General features: G+C 36.6%; 1 long non-coding RNA gene across 1 annotated transcript; it reads right to left on the bottom strand.

Moving 5' to 3' along the window:
- Window positions 1-3558: 3558 nt before the first annotated feature.
- LOC126372835 (uncharacterized) lies at window positions 3559-6475 on the bottom strand. The gene is made up of 3 exons (XR_007567223.1): window positions 6235-6475; window positions 6049-6106; window positions 3559-4161 (listed from the first exon to the last, which is right to left on the bottom strand). It is a non-coding gene; the product is annotated as an uncharacterized LOC126372835 (long non-coding RNA).
- Window positions 6476-8093: the final 1618 nt, after the last annotated feature.

Genomic DNA, 8093 nt, shown 5'->3' with positions numbered 1-8093 from the left:
GCACTGTACTTACGAGAGACAATAGAGGAACTGTGCTTAATACCCCCTAATGGTCGGATGGGAGTCTTTTGTTAAAAAGGGGAACTTTATTACGTGGTTTTACAGTGTTGAACACTCATTCAATATTTTGATAGGTACTCCAGCAAATTACAACAGAATTATATTTATTACAAAATCTTCACTGTCCAATTTTGTAATGTTCGTATTTTTTATGATAGTTCTTGCCAACCCGCATTGGAGCAGCGTGGTGGAGTATGCTCCATAACCCCTCCGGTTGATTGAGGGGAGGCCTGTGCCCAGCAGTGGACGTATATAGGCTGTTTATGTTATATTATTTGTAGAGGAAGTAAAGATTTTACTTACTTAAATAGGTATATTTCTCTGAAATTCTTCCGAATAGCGATATTTAAGAGATAGCCATGGTCGCATGCAGTTTGGCATTCGGAAGAATTTCAGAGAAATATACCTATTTTCTTGTTCATATCTTTTAGAGCGTCATTTTTTCGTAGTCGGGTATGAGTTTTGAAACTTATATTTTTTATGTGTACGTTTTAATGCGTACACGCGGTCCGCCACGCACACAGTCACACCCATGCATATAAATACATGTCTAATCACAACATGCCGACTGCCTTCGTCGACTTGCAAGTTGTAGCCCCCAATACCACTAGGGGCCCTCCTGATGACGTCACTGTTCTGTTGACAGAATTGAGAGCGATAGCGAGTACGTGCCGCCGGCGCCTCTGACGTCGATGAGGATAAATGGCGACAATCTTTTCAGGTGAATACAGTTTATTGATTGTATTTGTCTTTACTTTTATTATGGCTTTGGAAGCTTAGATCAAGCAGTTTCGGTAAGGTTTTTATAAAATACTAACGTTTAGAACCTTAGACCACTTTTCTTCGACTTTTCTAAAAGGTCAATGGACTTAGGGAAGGGACGGTAGGACGGAAATATTCGGTAATTTAGATTAGGTTAAACACATTTTTTCTAGTAATAAAACTTACTATAATGATTACTTAAATACTTTATCTACAACGTAACAAACATAATTATAACATTATATTATGCAACGATTATAATAAAAGGGTGTTATAATAGATGGCGTAAGTGTAGCCGTGCCATTCGGTGAACGAAATTATTATTTTTTGCATAGATAAACTATTATTATTATTATTTGAAAATTGTGAGGGCCGGCCTGAAAAACAGCCCGCGAGATCACTGCGACCTTTTAGGTCTTTTCTGACCTAAATCCCTACAATTAAAATTCCTCCTCTAGACCGATCCGTTCGAAGTTCGAAGAATAAACTATGCTAAATGAACTCTACACCTTAAAGCCACTATTTAAAGGTCTAAGAAGAACTTACAAACAATAAAAAACTATATATTATTTTTTCCTATTTTCTTCAGGTTTACTCTGGATCTGAAGTTATTGTCACCTTCCTACTTAAATGTTATTTTTATTACTTATTATTAGAAACTACATATAAAAATAGTTTTGTAAAGGTTTAATTTGTAACAAAAACAGGGCGTAACCCAGAGTAAACCTGAAGAAAATAGGAAGGATTTATAATATTTTTTATTGTTTGTAAGTTCTCGAGAGCTTTAAGTAGTGGCAAAAAGGTGTATAGCTCATTTAGTTTAGTTTATCTATGACAAAAATAATAATTTCGATTACCGTTACACAAACGCCATCTATTGTTGCTAAGCAACGGTTCCAACACCCTTAAACAGATTTCAAAGCAGTCAGTTTTTTTACACATACACTGCCAGACATCTGACATACTTATTAGGTACCTACGACTATAACAAATATTAATATCTAAGTAATTATAAAAAAAAAACTAAATAAGGAAAGTAAATTGAGCGAGAAACAATAATACAAGGTGTATAAGAAAGGCTGATAACTTGCATTGAAGGGTAACCCCGATGTATTTGGGGGTAAATAGGCAATCACTTTTTATATTGCTTCTTGTTTAGTAAAAGGGTAAATTGGCTTTATATTACTTTATGTTTATATGCAAATTCATACGTTGTTTAAACACAAGAAGGCAATTTCAATAGATAAAAATAGCCATCTAACTTTCACAGCGTCCACTTATCCAACTTGAATTTTTGACAGGTCCGGTTTTTTACAGAAGCGACTGCCAGTTTGACTTTCCAACCCGCAAAGGGAAAACCACAAAGGTTAGGGCACACTTCCGAAACGCATTTCTCGGGAATGTGGGTTTCCTCACGATGATGTTTTCTTTCACCGCTGAACACGTGATAATCGTTTACGATCACAACATGAATTCGAAACCAATTTCCAAATTCATTTGTTTAGGCGCTACAATGGCCGTTTTGACTTTTGTCCTGCTCATCAACTTTCGCATTACATAACATAACATAAACAGCCTATATACGTCCCACTGCTGGGCACAGGTCTCCCCTCAATCAACCAGAGGAGGTATGGAGCATACTCCACCACGCTTTTCCAATGCAGGTTGGTGGAGGTGTTTTTACGGCTAATAGCCGGGACCAACGGCTCAACGTGCCCTCCGAAGTACGGAATCATCTCACTTTTTCGGACAATCAGGTGATTCATGCCTGATAAGTCCTTACCAAACAAAGGACAGTCTCACAAAGTGATTTCGACAATGTCCCCATCGGGAATCGAACCCGGACCTCCAGATCGTGAGCCTAACGCTCTAACCACTAGACCACGGAGGCTGTTATTACTAACGTGCCTTACGAAGCAGAGATCGCCTTACTTTCGCATGAATTAATTAATAATTTTATTAACTATGTTATTAAGTTTCGTATTAATTTATAATATTGACGAATCGTCTTACTACTGTACTTTATTATGTCAAAATGGCCATCGTAGCGTGCCGTATTAGAATGAGGGATTTTCCAAGCGACGTTTACCAAAAAAATATAGATGGCGTTGTTCAATTTTAACGTTTTACCTATTTTCTCATTACTCTGGTACATAATTATTCAAAAATACAATGTAGCAGAAGCATATCTAAAAATAATTGTTGCTTGATATATTGATCACATTATGTTTAGAATTATGTTGCTACCTATATTGCTTCGATTGCTTCTCTTTCTTTTAATCTGAATAATAATGGGTCGAAGATGTAATTGTGCCTGGATGTGTTATATAGGGTCATCATTTATACCCAAAAACAAAGATGAAATATCTGAGTCTGTTATCTATGAAATTAGAAGGTGAAACGAAGAAAAAACTATACAGCGCCATATATATTGACTTTGAGGAACGTCCCTACTTAGTAGTTTAGATTTGGTTATGGTTTAAAAAATGGCTACATATTTTATTAACTAGAATATTATTAGACCATTAGAAACGGTTGCATTGTACTTATCTCTTATGTACATAATTTAAAATAAAGAAAAAAATATTTGTTTTTCCAATTTTGCATGTTGAATTTCATCTACAATAATTTATTTTAATATATAATTTAATAAATAACCGCCTATTGTGCTTATGTTTTATTCGTATGTTTATGTCCTTTGTATATGTTGTTGTGCAATATAGTATTATTGATTGATTGATTGAAATAATTTTATTGATTTTAATTTATTTTAAAAAAATATTGTAGATGTATTATTGTATATGTATATGTTGTTTTGTGTTTCATAAAACAACATACAGTTATCTACATAAAGAAAATCTCCAAAGCATCACACCGAGGCAAAGTGCCCAAAAGACTGGTAGCATTTCCCCTTTGCATCCCCAGCTAAACCAACCTTTTGACAAAAGTAGCTGCCAGCCCTCGGGTTGTGGGTTGCCTCGACAAGACGCTTCGAAAGTTAAAAGTTTTTTTGAAATAGGAACTCGTCAAATACGTGCGATTACCTATCTAACAACATATACAATGCGTTGTAAGTCCGTTGCAACGTCTGAGCGGTGACCTTAGTTCACAATCATAGTAAATAACAAGGAAGCATTTAATGCGTTGAAATGATAACATTGCGATGTAACTGACCGTCACAACTCGTGTGGGCTGCACCTAGGCTAAACTATAATATCTTGCAAATAGGTAAGGGTTCACATCCCGGGCACTGTGGTGGCACGAACACCACACAAGTCTCTTCACCGATGCAGGAGTACTCGTGGCATACGTCGAATGGAGAATAGCACGCTCGATATGCTGCGGAGGATACAAAACAATTTTTTTTTAAGAGAGTAAAGAAAACAGAATACATACAGCTGCTTAAATCTAACACCCGGATGAGGAGCTCGGTGGCGCAGCGGTAAACGCGCTCGGTCTGCGATTGTTGAAGTTAAGCAACTTTCGCAAAGGCCGGTCATAGGATGGGTGACCACAAGAAAAAAAGTTTTTATCTCGAGCTCCTCCGTGCTTCGGAAGGCATGTTAAGCCGTTGGTCCCGGGTGCATTAGCAGTCGTTAATAACCATCAATCCGCACTGGGCCCCCGTGATGGTTTAAGGCCCGTTCTCCCTATCCATCCATAGGGAAGGCCCGTGCCCCAGCAGTGGGGACGTTAATGGGCTGATGATGAGGTTGTCTAACTACGAAAATGGTGCTACAACATCTATAGGTAATTAGTTCAGGGGGGTTGAAATTCGCTAAAACAAAAACAATATCGCTGATATTTCTTGATATTGCGCACAGGAGCGCATCCAGCTTTTAAATCAGGGGGGGGGGGAGGCATCATGTCGCAGACAACCTATCTCCGTAGAGAATTAGATAAAATTGTGGCCGTGGCCATCCATGACCGTGGATTCGCCCATGATTTTCATCGAATTAGACCGCCATTTTAACGATTTCACAAATCCGTGGTTCGGGTAAAATTACCACAACTGGCATAGCTACTGTTTTTCCGATCTTCTTCTATCACGGATCATCTTACTTTCGGATATCAATGGGTGATCAGCCTGTAATGTTTGTGTATTTTGTGATACCCATGTCCCCACAGAAATTCTTTTTTCCTTGTATTCGCTAACATGATGAACTATCATTACGGGTGATGGGCTGATAACTTATAACCATGTAAGGTTCGTCACATCATATTATATACCAAGCTTCTGGTACCCGTTTCTGTTATTTTTTTCTCGTGTGGGTTGTGAGGTGGATTACCAACCCCATCAACCCTGATGTCAAGGTTACTATTGAGCCAAAGACCCCTGACATGACTCATGTAACGACTACGTACTTACATCAGTGAGTATTAACCGGGACCAACGGCTTAACGTGCCTTCCGAAGCACGGATCGTCTTACTTTAGGACAATCAGGTGATCAGCCTGTAATGTCCTAACCAAAGTAGGGATCACAAACTGATTTTTGCGATATGTCCCCACCGGGATTCGAACCCGGGACCTTCGGATCGTGAGCACAACGCTCAACCACTGGACGACGGGGGCCGGGTCTGTTTAAGCAATTTCGAAAATGTATTTTGTAACAACAAAAGGTCGAAATTGGAAAGGACGAACGTAGGCCGATAATATTTTAATTAAGGACTGATCCTCTTATTTAATATCGAGGAAGACATTGTACTCTCTGTTATTAAACATGTAAAATTTGTAGTAGTAGGTATGTGGAGTAATAAAAACAGGAAATATAAGTTACATTGTAACGAAAACTAAGCGATGAACCAACCATGATTCTGAGTTGATATCAAATGGAACTTGGCGTCGCAAAAGTATGGAACTGAAAAAAATAAAAAATATTAAAATTTTCAGGAATTTCGGACAGGAAATTAATTCCACTTGATATCAACTCAGAATCATGGTCTGTTATGGGCCCATACGTACTTGTATGGCTACCTGTGCGTACTTGTGGTGTAAGTGACATCGTAACAAATACTGAGGGGGATGATTCAGTTCATTATTTTGAATTAATTAAGTGGAATTTTCCATCGCAATAGAATTGAAAATAATTTTAAAATCCACAAAAATATCATGAATTTTGCGACGTAAAATTCCACTTGATATTAACTCAGAATTATGGTCTGAATGATCCCCTTTAGTATTCATTACGATGTCACTAACACCCCTGTATACTTATAATACTTACTATCCATACATTCGCCTTCGACGCAGCATCCACCACAACATTGTTCATGGTCGAGGCACTAAAACAAAACATACATTTCCATTTAGCTAAGTGCACAATTATGCTAAGTAGCTAAGCACTATTTTTTACAAAAACTAGTAAAATATTTCTTTTTTAAGCACTTTATCGTTGAAATTGTAACGTTACCCTTTTCCCGCGCACTTTACAATCCTGCGCGAACGCAACTGTTACCGCAAGCATCAAAATCCACAACAGACGCATTTTCATAAAAAACTTTTTGCTGTTACCAAAAACTTTAACACTAGCAAAAATAATTTAAATGAAACTATTTTTAAAATTATTAAAAAAAAAAAAAAAACAATTGAAAATTGGGGACACAATGATACGTGAAACGGATAACATGTATGACTGTCAACGCCGCATGCGCAGCGGCCTCGACTATTGTGGCCGAGTTAGTTCAGCTGCATTTGCTGGCCGATTACGTAGTGTCGATAGCGATTAGTAAGGTTACTCGGTGATTAGCATACGGGTTTTCTACATTTAGTAACCACACAAGCGTCTTTTTGAAAAATTACATTTCGATGTGATTCTAGTTTAAATTTTTACCCGGATTGAATTTAATTGAAAGTTAAATTTTTTTGTTGAAGAAAATAACATCAGAATGTGACTTTTTGAAAAGGCACTTACCTACGTTGTTTTCTCTATGTAGTGACGATATATAGACCCTGGTACATACCTGGCTAATACCCATGCCTATTCATCCGTTCCTATTGGAGAGAACAGAGCCATAGTTACGAGTATCATATAACAGGCGCTTGGTATTAGCATTTTACAACTTTAATTTTAAAGATCAGTTGCTATCGATTTCGTCAGACATGGGTAAGAAAAGCATGATTATAATATACTTAATAAGCAGCAAGAAACTCCTATATATTTCCGTCTGTCATGAAAAAGAAAACGTTGAATTGAAAATCTTTTACGAAATTAACCTCAACTTTTCTGAGTTTGGCAATAAAGATGATTATAAATCAACTTTATTGCACCTAATTAGTGCTAATTGATAAATGACTTTATTTAGAAAATGATTAGTTGCATGCTAATAAAGAATTTTGTTATTTCGTAAGTTCAACATTGTAATATATTCGTGCAATATGAGAGCAATAAATAAACTAAGTTTTTTTCAAGAGATAATATTTTTTGTTTGACAAGATATATAATATAGTCACATATATTATATACATAGAAATTATGTTACGACAGAGATGTTTTTTGATAGAGTACATAATGGTGCTAATTCCTGTAAATACCATCTAATTTTATTTTAAGTTATATCTGTCATTTTCTTATCCGCCGAAAACGAAAAGGACGGGTAATCGACAAGCATAAAATTTATGAAATACACGTCAATTTTAAGCACAAATCTAAACCAACCGTCTAAAAATTTTACATCCGTCATTAACCCGACACAGTTAAGTAGACAGCACGTCAAACGGATTGCATACCAGCGACGTACCTTTTGATTCGCCCGGGTTATTCATTCATTTACTCATTCTTCCTAAAATTAAGAGCTGTGAATCATCCGTCCCTTTCCTTTTCGACGGATATGAAAATGACGGATATAACTTAAAATAAAATTAGGCGGTGTCTGCAGGAATCGGGGCCAATGTTAGTGCTTGTGAAAAACGGAACACAACAATTTATTTTTAATTTTGGTTCTTCATTTTGCCACTAAGTGCGACTGTGGCGCTATCATCAATGCTATAAAAATGTATACAATTGTCGTGGAATATTAAAATTTTATACCTTAATGACAAATCTCACCGATTTTGCACTCATATTCCACCTCGCTTTTCAAGTGCCTACCTAAGTTTTTCTAACATTTATTGACAAGTCTTAAATAAGTAAATAACGGCCTTTGAGACTTGAGTTTAGGGAAATATTACTGTAATACAAAAAGAAGTATCAAGATTATCAGTAATGGTGAGTTTAAAAGCTTTCAAGGATAAGATAAGGTCCCAGAGGAAAAGTCCTTTTATGAATATTCA

This window comes from Pectinophora gossypiella, chromosome 14, assembly GCF_024362695.1.
Source record: "Pectinophora gossypiella chromosome 14, ilPecGoss1.1, whole genome shotgun sequence".
Lineage (NCBI taxonomy): Eukaryota > Metazoa > Arthropoda > Insecta > Lepidoptera > Gelechiidae > Pectinophora > Pectinophora gossypiella.
This window is presented reverse-complemented; position numbering and strand designations above follow the sequence as displayed.